At 42.4% G+C, this 20,602-nt stretch overlaps 1 protein-coding gene across 1 annotated transcript in view; it reads left to right on the forward strand.

The window, feature by feature from the left end:
* The first annotated feature begins 1,173 nt into the window (after positions 1-1,173).
* Positions 1,174-20,602, forward strand: part of USP26 (ubiquitin specific peptidase 26) — a 53,269-nt gene continuing 33,840 nt past the window's right edge. The window contains exons 1-2 of the mRNA XM_027608714.1: positions 1,174-1,262; positions 8,195-8,257. The gene's annotated coding sequence lies outside the window, so the exon portion shown is untranslated. The remainder of the gene's footprint in view (positions 1,263-8,194; positions 8,258-20,602) is intronic.

Below are 20,602 nucleotides of genomic sequence, written 5' to 3' on the forward strand. Positions count from 1 at the left end.
CCCAGAATTTCTGCAACCTCAACAAAAGTTCAAACTTCCAAGTACAAGCCTTGGGACCTTCCCAAGTACAAACCTTGGGACCTTTCCAAGTACAAGCCTTGGGACCTCAAGACAAGTGCAGACTTCCAAGTACAAGTCTTGGGACCTTTCCATCATGTCCAGCCCAGTGCTAACTGATCCCAGAGCCCCTAGCACTCCCCTGCACCCTGACTCTCATGTTTTCCCATATTCTTCACCCCGTAGCGGCAGGAGAGAACCTATTGCCTGTGGGCGTGGGAAAAGAAGATCAGGGAGGCTTCATGCTGAAGGCTTCATTTGAGCTGGGCCCTGAAGGGTGGGCATTGGAGGAAAAGGACATTCCAGGAAGAGGCAACCACACAAAAGGTGAGATCCCTAGTATAGAGGTCTAAAGTATGGGCACTGGCGCTAGAGGGCCATGGGTTCAAAGTCTAGTCTGGCCATTTCTTAGTTCTTCTTATGATCCCATCCCTTGGGCCTGTCTCACCCCACACCCATCCTCCCTGTTCTATGAATGCTCTCCTGACCGCCCATGTTCAGTCACATAGTTACCTATTCTGTGTATCTGGTCTTCAAATGACTGGACAACTCCCCACTTACTGCCCCTAATGCAGGTGGGCAGCTATTTAGGTTCACTTTCCACTCCAGACAGATCCCTAGTATCACCCCTATTCCTCTTTCCCAATTTTAGTATATGTGGCATCCAAGTAAACACTCCCAAATACAGCTGCTATGGGGATAAAATTCCGTGCTAAGACCAGTCAAGTATCTGGTTTGAGTTTGATCCCAAGACCAAAAATTGTGGAGAGAACTTTCTAGAAGGAGACAGTGGTATGTAAATCTGAAAAAACTGGTTGAGGAATTGTTTAAATTCAAGTTGGAACCAATCAGGGAGTCTGGTTTGAGTTCCCGAGCCGCTAGTTTCGCCTGGAGTTCCTGCAACCCCCACTCAAGCGCAAACATTCTAAGCGCAAATCTTTTCCACCAATAGGGGGCAGACACTTAGAATGCGGATAGGTTTTCCAGAGAGAGAGGAGTGAGTAGATAGCATGCCTGTCAATCATTCTCACACCAACCAATCAGGATCTTTAAAGGCGGAGCCATAGACCGGCTATAAAAGGAGCACGCGGGCTAGTCACGGTGCCCATTTTGTCTTGGGTTGGTGCGGCGAGTGTGTGGTAGAGCCTTCTTCTCCTCAGTGATGAGGGAACATGGCGGCAGCTCCCACATACAATCGTAACAGCGTAAGGATAATTTAATTCTTAATTGTCATTGATAGTTGGCTGTTTGTAAATGTAATAATGTATTTTAATAATATTATAATTAGTAATATACTCTAGTAGTCTAGAGGGCTTTCGATTTGTGACCGTGTGGGTCCCTTAGTTGAATATGGACAGTTTCGTGCCCTATGTTACGACAGGATAACTTTGATATTTTACTTGTTTAAATATTGGTCTTGGTCCCCTCTTATATGTGGTGTTACGGTGTTGTGCTGTTTTCAACTTAAAAATGAGGAAATAGATGGTGCTGTTGTCTGAGCAGGAGCAGGACAGTTCGGCGGTTGCCAGGGAGCTGATTTTGTCTTTTATTTTAAATTATTGGATGATCATTGCCTTTACATTTGTTTAATCCTTGGCCTTAGCCTCCTTGTTTCTGTTATTTTCAAGCTGAAAAGGAGAAATGTCATATGCTGAGGGATCGTGTGTGGGATTAGGACAGCTAGCGGTTGTTGGCTTCCCTCGAGTGTAGTTTTATAGGGTTTTCCCCCCTTAAATATCATTGGTGCGGTTAAATTTTAGAATCAGTCCTCTCATACGCTGACTTAATTTAAAAACGAAATAAAAAGTCCCCCGATATTTTTAACTTTAAAAATGAGGAAATTGACGATCTGATCGGCTTAGAACTTGTTCTTTGACGACCTTAAATTTAAAAGAGCCTTCAGGTACCTTAACACCGGTATGCATTTTTTATCACTGTATTTAACCAAAAGTGGTCCTTACGCTTCTCGTGCATTTTCCTTTAAAATTTGGTCTTATATGCGCTTGATGTTTTACAAACACTGTGGATGCTTCTAAGCTTCCGTTCAGCCAGTATTGGATGCAGTTTGATGTTTAATTTTAGAAAACAATTGTTCATCCTCATTGCAGTCAGTTAAATTTTGGTATTGAGGCTTTCATAGGTTTCTTATGGAAAGTTTTGTGCAAATTTCGAGTTACGTGGAGGAAATTAATGGTCAGATTGAGTGCCTTTTATTTAGTAATGTAATTGTGTGTTTGGTATAAATTCACTTGGTTTAAATTCTGTGGTGTTTTAACTTCATGGATTTCCTTAAAAAACATTTTGGGGTACTTCGGATTTCCAAACGCAGCATTTAATTATCTGGCTCAGTCCGTAATGTTTTACAACACGTCCGTCACGGTCTGCGGTTTACCACGGTTTGGCGCTTCGTTTTACAGAGGAATTGTATTTTTAGTTTCGTTTTATTACATTAAAAGTAGTTCTTGGTCCTTTTCATTAGCTTTGTGTAAAAAAGTTACGTGTTATCTTCAGTTCACAAGTAGGGTAAAAAGTTTTCTAACTGAAAGAAGGTGTTGTAGTATTTTCAGTGTAAAAATGCACACACATTCACAGTCTGAGTGGCCGAGAGCTTGTTTCAGGACAGTGAATGCCCCAAAGTGCCCGTCACTGGCCACCGCTGAATGATGTTTAGGATTTTATTTTCTGCAAAATTTGGATGTTTAATAGCATGTTATTCAATTCATTCCTGCCCCTAGTCTTTTGCACACATTTCCTTTGACAAGTGTGGGATATAAATTAGGAAAGGAACAGCGAAATTGTGTTTTCAGGCAGTGAGCAGCCATTGGAAGTCACGTCACCTCGTTCTGAATTTTACTTTACACTATAGTTGTGTACTTAACATAATAGTAATTTTAAAATTTTCCCCTAGGCTCTCTTTCCCAGGTGTTATTCCACAGGAAAAAAAAAAAGATTTGTATAGTTTCTATTTGCCAACAAGAAACAACATTGTGCAGTAGCGGGTTAGTCAGGACAGAAAATGGCGGGAATACGATGCTGCTCCCCCTGCTGGCGCGTGCTGGCCCCGCTCCTTAGGCCCCACGCGCCGCGCATTAAGCTGGGTTAAACAGTTAATCGCCAAGCGCAGGCTTTTGAACCTGACAGATGGCTTATTTAAAATTCACGCTTCTGTTATGTGACATCTAATGTGTATTCAAGGCGAGACTCGATTGAAAGGAAAACTCTTCCCTCTCTCAAAAACCCGATCACCCTGATCACTGAGAGGAACCTGATTCTTGCTTTGAGGTAAAAAGGGTGCTGGTTGAATCTGTCTGGTTTATTCTTGATTTTGACTTGAATTATATATAGTGTTTATTATGTAAATGACTTACTGACACCTTTATGGGTGGAACATTGATATTCTCCAAATACTATCTTCCTGGACTATACTGAGAAATCAGAAAGATCCATTATTAGTAGGATTGAAAGCTGCTGCCGCTTCTGTTGCTCTGAGGAACCAAGGTTTTAGGGACAGGGACATTAACTAGTTTCACAAATACTACTGTTTCAAGCAGAGCCCTAAACCTTGATCAATTTCTGACTCTGGGATTTAGGTCCAGGTGTCAAGCTTGAAGGCATCTTCATTGCATCCGCTTTGCTCAGAGAGTCCTAGAGGGGATCTTTCCCAAAGCCCACATCCACAAAAGCCCATATTAGTAACTGCCTGATTTCTTCCATTCTTATTTCCTGTGCCCCGTGTCCATGCTCAGTGTCAAGACAGTGACAATATTGCTTAATGGTTGAAATTATTCATGAAATTACTCTAAACGATATTAGCTTTTTTCTGATGTCCATGATTTTCTGAGTTACTGTGTTACCCATTACTGACACTAATACACCATGAAATGCTGTTGTATGACCCGGTGAACGACCCAACCACCCATTTCAAAGGTTTATTACCCGTAACCCTGCCTGAATCTTTAGCGAGGGTATTGAATAGAATAAACTGATTTGTTTGAGACTCCCCCTTAAAGAAATTAAGGGACACTGTCAGCCTAATATTTCATAACGCCGCTGTGATGTTTGATTGAAGCAGGATAACTGGTTCCTTTTGAAGGGGTCATTGAACCTCAGAAGCAGCAGTCTTATCTGATCTTCACCCCCTGCTGTTTTACATTATCTTTCCCTCTGCATGATTGGGTCCCCTAACCCCACCAACCATTTTCAGAAGTTCCTCTGGATAAGGGAAAGAGGACAGTTGTCCCAGCCACCCACCTGAATCTCCAAGTTAAGTAACTGTCTTGCAGTGGTACTAAAGCTCTCCACCCACAGGCGGATCTCCTCGCAGATTCATACAGTCCCCACCTGCTTCAGGACCTGTGATGGAGAAGTCCAGTACTGATCGGTCTGTGGGCCTGTAATGGGAAGAAAATGGAACGAGAACCAATAGTCAGAGCCAGCCAGATGAACAAGTGCATCTCTGTGTAGTGTGAGGTGAGGGGTGTCTGGCAGAGGGCAGCCCCCCTCTGCTGTGCCCCTGTCATCCTTAAAGATGGCGTTGAAGCCTTTTCCCTGGGTGTCTAAGAAATAGGAACGGTGGCAGAGTCACTCCTGGGCACTGCTGACTAACTCCATGTCCTCCCTGGGACATTTATTTGATAGGGGTCGATTTTCTGGTGAGGTATATGGGTCAGGATTCCTTTCTGATGAGGGATGAGATTTCCTATCAATTTGGGGCTGAAGCTCTCAGAACACGTGTGCACCCGATCTCAGAGTAGGGCCATTTTCTCACCAGTCTACACTTTAAGAGGTGTCGCTCTCTTGGGCATATGTTTTGGAATGTGGTCCTCCCCAGCAGCCATGGGACAGTACTTCCTGCCTGAGGAATGGTACTTATTACTATCATCTGGAGAGTACAGGCCTGGGTTAGGTAGCCCCAAGGCTCGGTGCTTGCTAGCCTGCCTAGTGGGGTCAGTCAGACCTCAGTTCAAACCTGCCTCCACCAGTAACTGTCTATCCTTTGTCCTAACACTCGGAGCTTCCGCTTCCTTCTCTGCAAAACAGCCCTCATGCTTTGCTATCAGAGATGTTGTGAGAATGAAGCTTGACACTTCGTAATGCACCCCGTGCACAGGAGGTGCTCAAGGAATTGGTCCCCCATTTCCTAAATGTATATACTTGAACAGGACCTTACACTGCTTGGCCCAGCCCTCCTCTCTGCTGACGGTTTTTTATCTCCTTTCGTCTGGCAGCTACAGCAAATTCCTCATAGGTTACACTGGCTTCTCTTTGGAAAGCACACCTCTGTGATCTTGCTTTGAAGCAAGAGGTGGCCCAGGGACCTGAGATTTCGCTTCTTCTGAGCCGGGTTCTGTTCTGGCCAAGTTGGACACCTTACACCGAGGCTGACTTGGCTCAGCACCCAGAATGACATCCTAGGATTTGTCAAGCTGTGCAGGCTGGAGGGAGCCTGTTCACTGGCAGCCCCAGAAAGTTCTCCTCTCAAAAAAAAAAAAAAGAAAAGAAAAGAAAGTTCTCCTCTCTTTTCTCCCCTATAACAAGTTCCTTCTGGGCTGTGATTAGTTCATTTAAGATTAGGTGAAAACATGAACAGTGTGAAAGATGGGACAAAACGCTAAATATAAATAAGCCCTATCCTAAGATGATCTCAAAGGGACTGTTAACTTTTAGTCTCAAAAGATACCTCGACGGGCTCCTGGGTGGCTCAGATGGTTAAGCGTCTGCCTTTAGCTCAGGTGGTGATCCCAAGGTCCTGGGATCGAGCCCCGCATTGCATGGGGCTCCCAGCTCAGCATGGAGTCTGTTTCTGCCTCTGCCTCTCTCCTCTGCTCATGCTCTCTCTCTCTGTCTCGCTCTCTCAAATGAATAAATAAAATCTTTAAAAAGAAACGATATCTCGGGTTTCTCTACTTTTATAGTAGCCCAGGTTATATTTTGGTAGGATCATGGAACCTCAAGTTCACCCACCCAAGGTCAAAAAATCCGCACATTTCTTTTTGATTAGAAACTAAAGTGTCTAGCTGTTACATAGCACATTGACGTTTCAAAGCCTTTTGATTTATCCCTGTAATTGATGAAATTAGTTTAAAGCCCTGGACCCTGGGGTCATTGTTATTTCCCATTAAGTGAGAAACTCAGGCCTGAGGTATTTAGAAAAAGCTTTAGCCAAAACCACTTAGTGGCGCTGTGCCAACCAAGTTCCTGCACCGGGTAACATGATGGTGTCTTTAACTTCCGTGTGAGTCCGAGAAAGACTAGAACTCTAACTAGAACTCTGCCACCTCCTTCTCATCCACACACATTTGTACCCACCGCAGATGTCAGCCATCCTGGGTCTCTTTGTTGGGGGAAGGAAATTAGTGGGTAATTTCACTAAGCATTGGCATTTAAAAACTGGTCACAAGGCATAGGAATCCAAAAGGGTTAATACCTATTCGGATGGATCTCCCCAGAATTCAGGAACCTAGGAGACATGAAAGTGACTCTATTCAAAACTTAAAGTGGAGCCTGGCTTCTTGAATCCTAATGAGTTCAGTCTTTTGCCCTGCTACTCAAGTGGGGCCTACTTGTGAATGGTTGCTAATTTTAATGGGCTATAAATTCTCGGTTTGATTTTTCTGCCTCAAACTCATGCTTAGATTAAATGTGTTTTCATACTTATTTATATGGATATTGGAGAGAGATTGGATTTTAGTGGAAACTTAAGGGCAAGCCTGTGTGGATTATGGGTCTTTTATGTAGGAAAAATCAATTTTCTTAGTACTTGATGAAAAAGCACCATGTACACAAAGGTTAATATACTCACAATTTATTTTCTTTAAAAATAACTTCAAATTGTAATTATAATATGTGCTCGCAGAGAAGGTCTAGAGACTACAAAAAGGGGTATGCTAATAAATGTTTAACAACTGGCTCTCTAAGAGAAGAGAAAGCCCTCTGATATATAGCATCTGCCAATTTCTGAGGTGAAAATACTCCCATCATGGCCAATTTTAAGCCACAGATGTGTCATCATTGAATGCAGATAGGATAAACTGTGCACTCTCCCCTCCTATGAGCCAGCTCTTAGACAGAACTGAAAGAATTTAAAAAGTAGTGGCAATCCAATTATATAGAGTTACAACCACTGCCAACATCTTGGTGTTTTGCCAACTAGTCTTGCTATGAAAACATCCATATTGGTTCTGATGAAGAGTCTTGTCACGGGTTTTTGGTAAGTAAATCTATGTTTTCTCATTCAGATATTTCACTCCCATTTTGTTTCCAAACTCAAATATTATGTACACACTTAGGAAGGGCATAATGATTCAGTGAATTTATTTTAAATATTCGAAGTTTTGTTAAACCTAATGATCCAAAAAGCACTGTACAGTGTGGCATTGAAAAAGTTGGCGTGGTTAATGCGGAGGCCGTGCTTCTCCACTTCAATAACAGCGTATGTAGGAATGGTGAGAAGACCAGGGTCCTCCCAGGAAGAGTTGTACTTCATTCTCATGGCTTGATGCAGACTGAGGATAGGTCTGGCCCATGGGACCATAAACATGAGTGAGAGAGAGAGAGACTTTCTCTGGCTTGTTCCTATTTGCAATCCCAGGGTCCGGAATTGGTCTTAGGGAAAAAACCTGCCTCCTAGTGAAGGACCTTAGGTCTTAGGTGAAGTGTCAAGAGGTACAAGAGGCATGGCTTTGTGTCTTTGTGTAGATACACAATTTAAGAAGTTCTGTCTGAGGTCCAGAAGGAGCAGATGAGGTTGCCACACTGTGGCTGGATCAGGCAGAATCTCCAGGTCACTCTAGTAGAATACAGCCAAAGGACTCTGGATAATCATGAGTGCCTCTGGAGAGCCTCGTGACTGCCCGATCCCCAAAGAGCAGAACTGTGAGCTTCTGCTGGAGCTCTTCTTCCAGAGCCCAGAGTGGAGTTTCTGCTCTCCTTGCTTGTGTCTTTGTCTAGCAGATGATGCAGTGATTAATGTCTGGGGAAAGACTTCACTAGAGGCAAGCGATGGCAAGGGTTGCCAGCTGAAAGTGTGCTGGGAAGAGAGCAAAGAAGAAAGAAGGATTGTTCATAGTGTACAAAGGGACATGTGTAGCCTGCTGCTCAGAGAGTAATTTCTCCCAATTTGATCTCTTCTCAACAGATCTGGTTTCGCTATTTCCACCTGGGCTGAGAAGTGCCTGCCTGTCTTCGAATCCTTGTGGAGGTGAGGATATATGAGAGTCACAGAAGAGAAGCATTTTTGATAATATATTGTTTTGATTCACAAAACAAACAAAATGGCTGCAGGTGAAGATTTTCACCCTGGCCTAAGTGTTAATTAGAAACCAGTTAGAAGCCTTGGTTGCGAGAGGGCTTGTTTAATTTAAATATTTAGGCAGAGAAACTGATTCTTAGCAGTCAGAGGCAGGGCTGGAAGCCAGCCCTCCGGAGACCCCCAAACCTATCTGTTCCCTTGGACTTTTGACCAAAACAAAGTCACCCCCCCCACACACCTAGTTGTATAAGCATAGATCATCCGGGTACTTCATTCAACCCAGTGAAAATTTTCATTCCTTTTTTAAGCAAAAACACTCTCCAGCTGCCTCTTGTCAGTCTTTCTAATTTTTGGCTATTCTATAAACATGCCCTCCATTTGCACATGTAGTTAGGTTGAAATGTCAAGGGACCACAGGGGGATGTTTATGAAATTCCATAAAAAAATACATTTTCACAAAACTGAGGTTTATTGGTATTCCAGAGGAGCCGGTAACTTTTCCACCTGAGTCTGCTCCTCACCTTCTCTCCCTCACCTTGAACTTTTGCTTGAGTCTAGGAATCAATTTTGTCTAATTTCCAAATGTTGCTGTTTGGTGGTTTGCCTGGATTCATTTTATATATATATATATATATATATATATATATATATATATACACACACACACACATATACATACACACATATATAGATACCCAGGATGGAAGGTAACTTGGTGCATCTTAATGACATAAAGACTACCCTTGTCCTGAAAAGCTCTGCCTCCCTTCCTGCTATTTTGTTTTGTCATTTCTTGGCAGGATTAAGAGATGTAATGCTATTTTATTAAAATAAGGGGTTCTCTTAACAGTATAGTGACCCTCCTGTCTCATTGCATGATAAAGTCTACTCATCACATGCAGGCATTTGCAGGAATTCATATTTTTCATGGTGTTCTAATGAGTCCGAAAGGACTGTTCCTTGGTCACTGACTGTCCAACTGTGGGGCTGACATGCATGTCCCGCAGTGTGTCTGTGTGGGGCTCCTCCCAGTAGAATTTAGCTAGTTCCTCACTGGGTGTGCAAACCAGTCAGGAAAGAGAAGTGTTTTTATTTCTATCAAACTTAACACAAGTATGACAACTAAAGAAGCAAATAACTCCATAAGGTTTGCTCATAACAACCTACCACCATTCCATTGCCTTCTCACCGTGTTTATCCTGAGGCAGCACCATGAGATCTTGCGATTGTAGAAGTAACTGGTGCTAAATGAAACCGGCTCAGAAAAACATGAGACGGGCGCCTGGGTGGCTCAGTCGTTAAGCGTCTGCCTTCGGCTCAGGTCATGATCCCAGAGTCCTGGGATCGAGCCCCACGTTCGGGCTGCCTGCTCAGGGGGAAGCCTGCTTCTCCCTCTCCCACTCCCCCTGCTTGTGTTCCCTCTCTCACTGTGTCTCTCTCTCTGTCAAATAAATAAATAAAATCTACAAAAAAAAAAAAAAAAATCCTACTAAGATTTACCTTCTTAAAAAAAAAAAAAGAAAACCGTGAGACCTCCAAAACATTTTTTTTAAAGATTTTCTTTATTTATTTGAGAGAGAATGAGCAGCAGGGAGAGGCAGAGGGAGAGAGAGAGAGAAGCAGACTCCCCACTGAGCAGGGAGCCCAACTTGGGACTCGATCCCAGGACCCAGAGATCATGACCTGACCTGAAGGCAGATGCTTAACCGACTGAGCCACCCAGGTGCCCAGCTCCAAAACATTTTAAGATGGGGTTCTTTGGGGCGCAGTTGAGCAGCTGCCTTCAGCTCAGGTCATGATTCCAGGGTCCTGGGATCGAGCCCTGCATCTGGCTCCCTGCTCAGTGGGGAGCCTGCTTCACCCTCTCCCTCTGCCTGCCACTCTGCCTATTTGTGCTCTCTCTCTCTCTCTCTCTCTCTCTCTCTCTCTCTCTCTCTCTGCGTCAAATAAATAAATAAAATCTTTTTTTAAAAAAAGATGGGGTTCTTTGGCCACTTTGGTTGTCTTTCTAAGGGGAGAAGAATTACAGAGGATAAATCCTCGGAAAGGGGACCAGGAGAGAAGGAGGGACAAATAGGAAACGGTCTCTTACCTTCCAGGGGCCTACAGCATGGGGGTGGGGGGGTAGGGCTAGAACAGCAGTGCCCTATAGAGCTGCTCCCAAGGATGAGAACAAAGCAGACAGTTCGAAGGACAAGAGCTTTTGGTGTGACAGGTGTCATGGGCATTGTGTGTTCAGGTGAGTTTCTCCTGCTCCCTTCCCCCTTCCCCTCCTCCCTGGGCTTCAACACCTCCCCAGCTGGATAAGCAACCTAAGGGATATCACAGATCTGGGAGTTACATTACTGTGGCCCAAGATGTAGGCAGCAAGTATGGAAGGAGATAGACACGTATCTTGAGAGAAAACCATGACGCTCTGCAAACACCACTTCTCCCTACAGGCTTCAGCTTCAGAACATGGGCATTCAAAAGAAATGTGTGGCGCCGTTGCCGCTGGCGTTTTTTAAACTTTCACATGTCTTCCCACCTTCCGCCTTGTGGTTTGCTTCCACTGATGATGAGTAATACCTAAAGGTGATTTTTATTGGGCAAAGAGATCAGTATAGGAGAGACTTTAAATTTTAGTGTCCTTGAAGATGTAATCTGAATTTGGGAAGCATCAGTTGCTTTAAATGTTTCATTTAAATATATGTTGCATCTATGGTCTCTTTTGTAAACACTTGGGCGAGGAGCTGGTGGCTCCACGCTCTTAATACTATCCTCTTTCTTGGTGTGTTATTAAAGTGACAGACTGATTGTTCTCGACACACGAGGAAAGGCTGGTAAATAGTGTTCATCATCTCTCACCTAGAGGCTGAGAATGATTTTTTTTTTTTTAGTCCTGAAAATCTATTGTATCCACCAAAATACTGGGCTCTGCTGTAGGTATTCTAAATACTAATTTCTTGGTGATAGTTTCTCAACCTGGAAAACTGATAGCGGAAAGTCTTAGGTGTATACATATGCTTCCAGAGCCCACAGAAGGGTGGAAGAAAACAGGCCACATTAGGCAGTGTGGAAAGGAGTGAAGGGAAAGTGTGCAAGCTGGGAAGTACTCAACAGACAATTCACAATCAGCCCATTTGTAAGGAGACCATTATCTAGGAACCTTTCAATTCTCAGAATTAGTTTGTATATTTGACTGATTTCTTTCCGACCACCTTGAGCTCAATGGAAAATGAGTAGTTTGGAATTGGATTGTCTATTCAAATCTGCAGTCATGTGGGAGGAGCATCTCAGAATTATAGAGATTGAAGGGTCCTCAATACAATGCTCCAAATACGTGTAAGGAAGAAGCAGAGCCAATGCCCATTCTGAGTACATGAGAGAGTACTGCCCTTTGGCCAAGCTGAGAGTTTGGTGAAATGTGTTTATCAGTTTCCCTATGAAGTCTGTATTTCTAAGTACTATAGGCTTGGCTGCCTCTGCCTCTTGTGGATTTTTCTTGGGCCTGTGAAAAATAGCTCTGGGATGAAAAATGGCTCTGGGGATAGGTGGCCTCTCAACTTCTCATTTGTTTCGAGAGTTGGGCTATCTGGGACAGACTTTAGCACGTGAGCTACTGTTTGAGGGGGAGGTTGCTCCAATGTGTTTTCCTTCCACTTCTCTGCATTCTCTGTCTTTCTGCTATACTGTAATCTGCACTTGGGGTTGCTGCCTGTAGGATTTCTTTCCCCTCTTGTGGTCCCACATTGTGATTTTCAGGAGGGTTCAGCTAAATTTCTAAGTTCTAACTCCTTTCATTCGTCTGTTTCTTTTTCTTTCTTATTTTGGCCTAGTTCTGTGTGCTGGGTTTCAGGGACTCTTCCCACCCCCACCCCCACCCGATTTCTCCTTGTTTTCTGGCCCAGACCTTTGTTTTCTTAACACATTCTCATTTTAATGACACTTCTGAAACGGATGTGTTTTGTGTCTGTCAAAAAGCATCCATTCTTCAACTAAATCCTGTCTCTTTTCCATGAACACCATCAGGCTCTCTCAAATCCACTCCAAGCTTTGGTTTTCTCTGTCTTTGTCCTGCCTGGCTACACTTCATCATGTTTCATCTTTGGTGTGCCTTTCCTAATTCCATACATTTCTCTGCCGTGTGCCCTTAGGAAACAAGCAGTCCCTATATGCCAACCCACTTACAGTAACTGTCACTGGAAAATCATCCAGTAAGTCTGTTAGCTTTTTATGCTGATATTACTCGAGTTTTCTTAGAATTCATCTAAACATTTTTGGTCTTGATCCTTAAGAGATAGTTTCCTAATTGCTATTACTGCACACTTTGTGCTTCTTAATCGTCTTCTATCTCTTGGTTCCATTCTGATCATTGAGTTCTTGTCTCTCATCAATTCTCAGGTTCTTGGATCCTGATCACCCATGTGATCTTTAAACACCCTTCTTTATCTAGCATACACTCTTTAAAAAAAAAAAAAAAAGATCTTATTTATTTGACAGAGAGAGACACAGCGAGAGAGGGAACGCAAGCAGGGGGAGTGGGAGAGGGAGAAGCAGGCTCCCCACCGAGCAGGGAGCCTGAAGTGGGGCTCGATCCCAGGACCCTCGGATTGTGACCTGAGCCGAAGGCAGACGCTTAACGACTGAGCCACCCAGGCGCCCCTTTAGCATACACTCTTGAAGAGAATGTAGACCTGGGTGTATGCCCTTTTCTCTTTTTATCTGTCCCTTCTGGTCTTCAAGATCTCATATTCCCCTGTTTGCACAAGCTGACTTCTAAGATCTCACACTTACGAATGCTTACTTTGAACTAAATCTTGTGTTTTAATTCTTCTGCTGCTTATGTTTTTGATTTGGCATATTAGTTAACTTCTCTGAACTTTAGCCTCCCTAAATATAAAATGAAGATGATAAAATTTGTCCCATCTCGTTAAAGGGGTTGTTGTGAGGGCCGAAATTAAAGCATGGTTGAATGCCGGGTCCCCAGAAATACCACCACAATAACTTGTTGCTAAGGCAAAGTTGAGTTTATCCTTACTGTGGTAAGGAAGAGCACTACCTTGGGAGAGCCTTAGTAGCATGTCAGGGAGGGGGAAAGGCAAAATGTGTGGGTAATTGTGAGGTTTGGGAATCTGATTGAAGGTGGCTGTTTGAGTATGGAAGCTTGGTTAGGATTGGGTAAGGATCATGATATAATAATTTAGGATTGGTGGACCCAACAAGGGGAGGCTTTTGAGACAAGGGCTTTGGTTTTAATCCTATTTGCTTGAAAGCCTGTTTGCTGTTCACTTGAATTTTTTTCTGTAAGTTTCTGGACCAAACAACAGAGTTAGTTGCAACGTTTTTCTTTATGAGCAGGAGTTACCTGGAATAGGAAAGTCATGTTGATGAATACAGAATAGTGAAATAATGTTTGGTAAGACAGTAAAAGAGTAAAATCACGTTAATGTAGGCAGTGCATTGTGAGGGGATAGATGCTTTTAGTTCTCAATATACAAAAGCACTTGTAAATGGTAAGTACTATACAAATGATTGTGGTGGTATTAATAGTGTTTAACTTGCTTTTGATTCTCAGCCTTTTTACCTAAATGCAATATTTTTTTCTGCTTAAACTCAGTAGGATGGGGAATCTTTATTCAAAATGACTAAGCTTCTGAAATGCCATTTAGCTCTACTTCGATGACTGGGCCCAGCCTAGTTTGAAAAAGTCAAGTGTGTAACCACTGTACGATTTTCATCTACACTTCTGGAAAGTGACTAGTCACAAAAAATAATGAAGGACAAATTTAGGAGGCTTTAATTCAGGTTAATCCTTCAAAACTGGATAAAATATTTGGGGACAGATATACTCCAACATGTTGGGTGAAACAAAAAACTCACATATCCAACTCAAGGCAGCCTCTGTTTCTTTATCTGAAAGTGAAATCTTGGTAGGTCTTCTCTTTCTAGCGTCCATTCTGGCCTTCCATTCTGGCTCGCTAGTTAACTCCAGGTACATGGTATACATCGATTATTTTTAAAAACTCATTGGCCATAAACTAGAGCAGAGGTTGTTTAACCCATATACTGATACAGGTACAAGATCATAGGAAGATTAAATTAACATTGGGCCAAAAGTTAAAATTTGGTTCTCCTGAGATAGTTATTGCATTGTCCATTATCTCTATGCTATATAAACATCGAATCAGTATTATTGGACTCATCTTATTTTAATTGTGTGATTTCCTCCTAATGGTTCTGATATTGTAGAAAATAAATGGATACAGAGGAAAGAGTATCATCCTTTGGCATATGTTATAGCTTCTTAGTGACCTAGAGCTTGTGTATTAGTTTATTAACTTTGAAGAGTTCTTGAGTGTTTGAAGTGGAGGGGGAAATGGCTACAAGAAGCTTTTCCCAGTGCTTAGTATTGGTTACTATTCCAAATGGACACCTGTAGTAGTGATAGATAGATAGATAGATAGATAGATAGATAGATTGATGATAGACAGACAGATGGATAGATAGAGATGGATGGATGGATGGATAAGAAATTACTTCAAAACTTAGCAGCTTAAAGCAAAACTTTATTTTAAAGTTTCTATCGGGGGGGCGCATCACAATTCCAGACTTCCAGCTCTATTACAAAGCTGTCATCAAGACAGTATGGTACTGGCACAAAAACAGACCCATAGATCAATGGAACAGAATAAAGCACCCAGAAATGGACCCTCAACTCTATGGTCAACTCATCTTTGACAAAGCAGGAAAGAATGTCCAATGGAAAAAAGACAGTCTCTTCAACAAATGGTGTTGGGAAAATTGGACAGCCACATGCAGAAGAATGAAACTGGACCATTTCCTTATACCACACACAAAAATAGACTCCAAATGGTTGAAAGACCTAAATGTGAGACAGGAGTCCATCAAAATCCTAAAGGAGAACACAGGCAGCAATCTCTTCGACCTCAGCCGCAGCAACTTCTTCCTAGAAACATCGCCAAAGGCAAGGGAAGCAAGGGCAAAAATGAACTATTGGGATTTCATCAAGATAAAAAGCTTTTGCACAGCAAAAGAAACAGTCAACAAAACCAAAAGACAACCGACAGAATGGGAGAAAATATTTGCAAATGACATATCAGATAAAGGGCTAGTATCCAAAATCTATAAAGAACTTATCAAACTCAACACCCAAAGAACAAATGATCCAATCAAGAAATGGGCAGAAGACGTGAACAGACATTTTTCCAAAGAAGACATCCAAATGGCCAACAGACACATGAAAAAGTGCTCAACATCGCTCGGCATCAGGGAAATCCAAATCAAAACCTCAGTGAGATACCACCTCACACCAGTCAGAATGGCTAAAATGAACAAGTCAGGAAATGACAGATGTCGGCGGGGATGCGGAGAAAGGGGAACCCTCCTACACTGTGGGTGGGAATGCAAGCTGGTGCAACCCCTCTGGAAAACAGTATGGAGGTTCCTCAAAAAAGTTGAAAATAGAGCTACCATACGATCCAGCAATTGCACTACTGGGTATTTACCCCAAGGATACAAATGTAGGGATCCGAAGGGGTACGTGCACCCCAATGTTTATAGCAGCAATGTCCACAATAGCCAAACTGTGGAAAGAGCCAAGATGTCCATCAACAGATGAATGGATAAAGAAGAAGTGGTATATATACACAATGGAATATTATGCAGCCATCAAAAGGAATGAGATCTTGCCATTTGCAACGACGTGGATGGAACTGGAGGGTATTATGCTGAGTGAAATAAGACAATCAGAGAAAGACATGTATCATATGACCTCACTGATATTAGGGAATTCTTAATCTCAGGAAACAAACTGAGGGTTGCTGGAGTGGTGGGGGGTAGGAGGGGTGGGGTGGCTGGGTGATAGACATTGGGGAGGGTATGTGCTTTGGTGAGCACTGTGAATTGTGCAAGACTGTTGAATCACAGATCTGTACCTCTGAAACAAATAATGCAATATATGTTAAGAAAAAAAAAGAAGATAGCAGGAGAGGAAGAATGAAGGGGGTAAATCGGAGGGGGAGACGAACCATGAGAAATGATGGACTCTGGAAAACAAACTGAGGGTTCTAGAGGGGAGGGGTGTGGGGGATGGGTTAGCCTGGTGATGGGTATTAAAGAGGGCACGTTCTGCGTAGAGCACTGGGTGTTGTGCACAAACAATGAATCATGGAACACTACATCAAAAACTAATGATGTAATGTATGGTGATTAACATAACAATAAAAAAATTTAAAGGAAGCTAGGCACTAGGTCCAGCCCACTCTCAAGGGGAAGGTATTACACAAGGTTGTGAATACCAGGCAGTGGGAATCCTTGAGTGCCATCTTTGAAGCTGCTTACCACAAAGCCTGACTTAGTCCTGCAGTTACTTCAAAGGCCCAGCAGTCATCAGTAGTGTTCTTCATTATGAAATCTTGTGAACTTGAGGAGGTAGCCTTTGTAGGAGACTGTCATCATTGTATAAGAAGGAATTAGTAGAATTATAAATTCATCCTATTTTCTTGCTAGAAATACTACAGGCATCACCTGCATCTAAAGCACCAAGAAACAGACCGTTCTCCCCATGGATTGCATGTTTGAAAATGTTGTGTGAACCAGATAAACTACATTTAATAATAGTAGTAACACTAATAATGTTCATTTGTGTCCTCATCACATAGAAATTTTTGCCATTGGAAATTTTTAAAACTAGTTTACTACCATATTATAAAAGGATATGACTCAGGAACGGCCAGATGGAAGAGATGCACAGGGCAAGGTATGTGGGAAGGGTCAGGGGGCTTCCATGTTCTCTGAGTGCCGCACTGTCCTTGAATCTCCACCTGGAGATTATTAATTAGGGCTTCTGATAGCATATGTTAATCCACTGAGTTGATAAATTCCTGCCCTTCTACCTTTGCATGTGGCTGTATTTATGTTATTGCACATGTTTATCTGAAACTCTCAGACTTGGACCATGTAAATAACCCTCAACCTAGTCTACCTGGCTTCTGATTTCACAGGTAATTCAATAGATTAACACAACTCAAAAGAAAGGGATAATATAAGTAAAGGTACTCAAATAGTCTTGATTGCCTATTATTATTATTTTTTTAATTCCCTTCCACTATGGGATCTTCTCCTTATTTCTCTCTCGCCTATAGGTATGGGGCTGTGGATAAAACAGCTGTGCTTAAAAAGTAACAGCTGTTCATTGCAGTGCTGTTTAGTGCTGGTGAACTGTCTGACAACCTATCTGACATATTTTTTTCTGATTCCTACCCTTTCCCATAACTCTGGGCCCCTTTGTTGTTTCATACACATGATAAGTGCTTTATTGTCTCGGGGCTTTTGCTCTTGCTGTTTCCTCTGCCTGGAATGCTGGTCTTAGCCATCCTTGGTCTGCTGATCCCTGACTCTCTATAGTCTCATTGCAGTGTCATATTTGACCATTGGAGTACCAGTGTGGACCATGATGAAATAAGAGAACTGGAAGGGTCCTCAGAGGCTTCATAGTAATTTTCCTATCTCATTTGGGAGATAAAAACAATGAAGAAGATAGATTTGCCCGGGATTCAAAGAATGCATCATGTACTTGATATAAACTCAGGACAAGGCCGGACATTGAAGGGAATGTGAAAGCCCATGGCAAAGAAATGACCCTTTGCCTAGTTAGAGAGGCAAAACTAACTTAGATTCATTTAATCCATGTCATAGTTGTGGGGAAGGAAACGTTGCAATTTAGAGAAGTCTTAGAAAATCTTTTTTTTTAAAGATTTTATTTATTTATTTGAGAGAGTGAGAATGAGAGAGAGAGAGAGAGAGAGCACATAAGAGGGGGTAGGGTCAGAGGGAGAAGCAGGCTCCCCGCCGAGCAGGGAGCCCGATGTGGGACTCGATCCCGGGACTCCAGGATCATGACCTGAGCCAAAGGCAGTCGCTTAACCAACTGAGCCACCCAGGCGCCCAGTCTTAGAAAATCTTAATAGTGGGGTGGAACTTGTTTTAGCTTTTCAAGGATAAAGCAAAAGTAAGAACCCACAGAGGAGAGGGAGAGAGTACTCAAAAGAGGAGAAAGGTATGGAGCAAGGGGATAGAAGTAAGAGGGCACAGAGAGAGCTCTGATCTTTAAAGCTGAACTGCCTACTGAAACCTGCTCCTGGCACAAGACTTACATCTTTCCCAGCACTTGTGTCACTTGGCCCTGAGTACAGGGCGGCTTTATTGGATTGTTCTGTCTGTGACACTGCAGCTATTCGTCACACTCAGCTATAGGGCCTGACAATATAATGATGTTCTATTTTTACTTCTGTCCTGATAGTGTCCCAGAAGTACTGAAATTATGACCAGAAAATTAATTTCTTTGCACTTGGACAAGTAAAAGAACAGGGAATAGTTCTACATGCAGGCTCTAAATCTCCAGAGTTGTTTAGAAACACTTTGTGTTAAGAGTTCGGGCTGAATTTTGCATTAAACTTTGCACTTCTCCCCAGAGGAATTGGCGAGAAAAATATCTGATCAGAGCATTTTAATGTTGCTCAAAGCTATCAAACAGATGCTTGTGTATATATGCACACACAGCTGTAACATTGATTATTTTGCAAGTTCAGAAATGGAAAGGCTATGGGGCACCTGGCTGGCTCAGTCAATGGAGCATGTGACTCTTGATCTTGGGATTGAGAGTTTGAGCCCCATGTTGGGTGTAGAGATTATGTAAAAAAATAAAATCTTAAAGAAATGGAAAGGCTGTTTTATGCCACATACTAGTTGCTTTTTGAATATGGAAATGAAACCCGTTACTATATTTTTTTTAAAGATTTTATTTGAGAGAGAGCGCATGAACTTGAGCTGGGGGAGGGGCAGAGGGCTAGGGAGAGAATCTCAAGCAGACTCCCCACTGAGCACAGAACCCAACACGGGGCTCAATCTCATGACCCTGACATAATGACTTGAACCAAAACCAAGAGTCAGACACTCAACCAACTGAGCCACTCAGGTACTCCAAAACCAGCTACTAATTTAAACAAGCTCCTTTTGCAAAGGAGATTTTCTTAGAGAGGTGTGTGTGTGTGTGTGTGTGTGTGTGTGTGTGTGTGTGTGTGTGTGTGTGTGTGTGATTGATCCCTCAACAGAGTATTCAGTGAACTATTCCAGTGCACCCTAGAAATGAAAAAGGTACAGTGTGCCTAAAGCTTAAGGAGGTGTATTCATGTAAAGAAGAGGCATTGCATCCAATACTGGGAAATGAACACACAGGACAATTTGTGTCCTCATTCACATGGAACTCCTCGTAAGATCAGTTCAGGCCACATTCAGGGGCTTCTTAATACTCTTCCCTAATATTTAGTCCTTAGTCTCAGACTGTCAGAGACAGGTGGGCCCTTGGAGCTCTCTCCACTGTGTCAGGGAAGAAATGGCAACTTAGCAACGACCACACAGATTGTGACTGAACTGACGCTGCAATCCTGTCCCTTGTTTTGTTCCACTATGTACCTCTTCTCTCTGGACAACTCAAAATTCCCATCTCTAGGTAGCTGACAGTTAAACAAAGGCAGTAAATCAACCCCTTTTCCACATGGAGGAACAGAACCACAGTGACCTTAAATGATTTATCCACAGTCACAAGGCCAAAGAGAGGACTAGGTCAAGAATCCGTGTCACTATGCTGTGGCCACACCCCTGTTTGATAACTGCATCAATATTTAGGAAGAAATGTCATGTAACTAGGTGGTTAATTTTTTATTGCTTAGGCCAACTGGTAGGTACTGCATGTTACATTCAACCATTGGGAAGGCTTTGCCATCCTTCCAGAATCCAGAGTTTTATAGCAATTTCTTATATGCCTGTGTCCACAGTTAGAGTAGGCTTAGGTTTGAAGTATTAAGGGTGGAGAGGAGATAGTGATGCAGTGTACATAGTGGAATCCCATAGGAGTTTAGCCTTCCAGGAGCTTCTTAGCATGTAATAAGCATGCTTTATAATTTACATGCTTCTAATTCCTTTATAAGCATGTAATTAGAAGGTAGAAAGTAGTAAGTGCTATGATTGAGGTCTGGATCTGGATCTAATGCTTTAAATCTGAACTCAAAATTGTTACTAGAAGGCATAGACACAAAGGAGTATCTTTCTTAGGCACATGTTTTCTGTGAAGGTGGGAAATCACTGGACAAGATAGGAAATAAAGAGAACCATTAGATGCCCTTGGAGAAAAGTATATTATTTATTTATTTTTGGAACCTAAGAAACAAGTTGGGACAACCATCATTCCTTCCTTCATTAACTCAGCAAACAAGTATTGATTTCTATTATATT

The sequence above is a fragment of the Zalophus californianus genome, chromosome X (assembly GCF_009762305.2).
Source record: "Zalophus californianus isolate mZalCal1 chromosome X, mZalCal1.pri.v2, whole genome shotgun sequence".
Classification (NCBI taxonomy): domain Eukaryota; kingdom Metazoa; phylum Chordata; class Mammalia; order Carnivora; family Otariidae; genus Zalophus; species Zalophus californianus.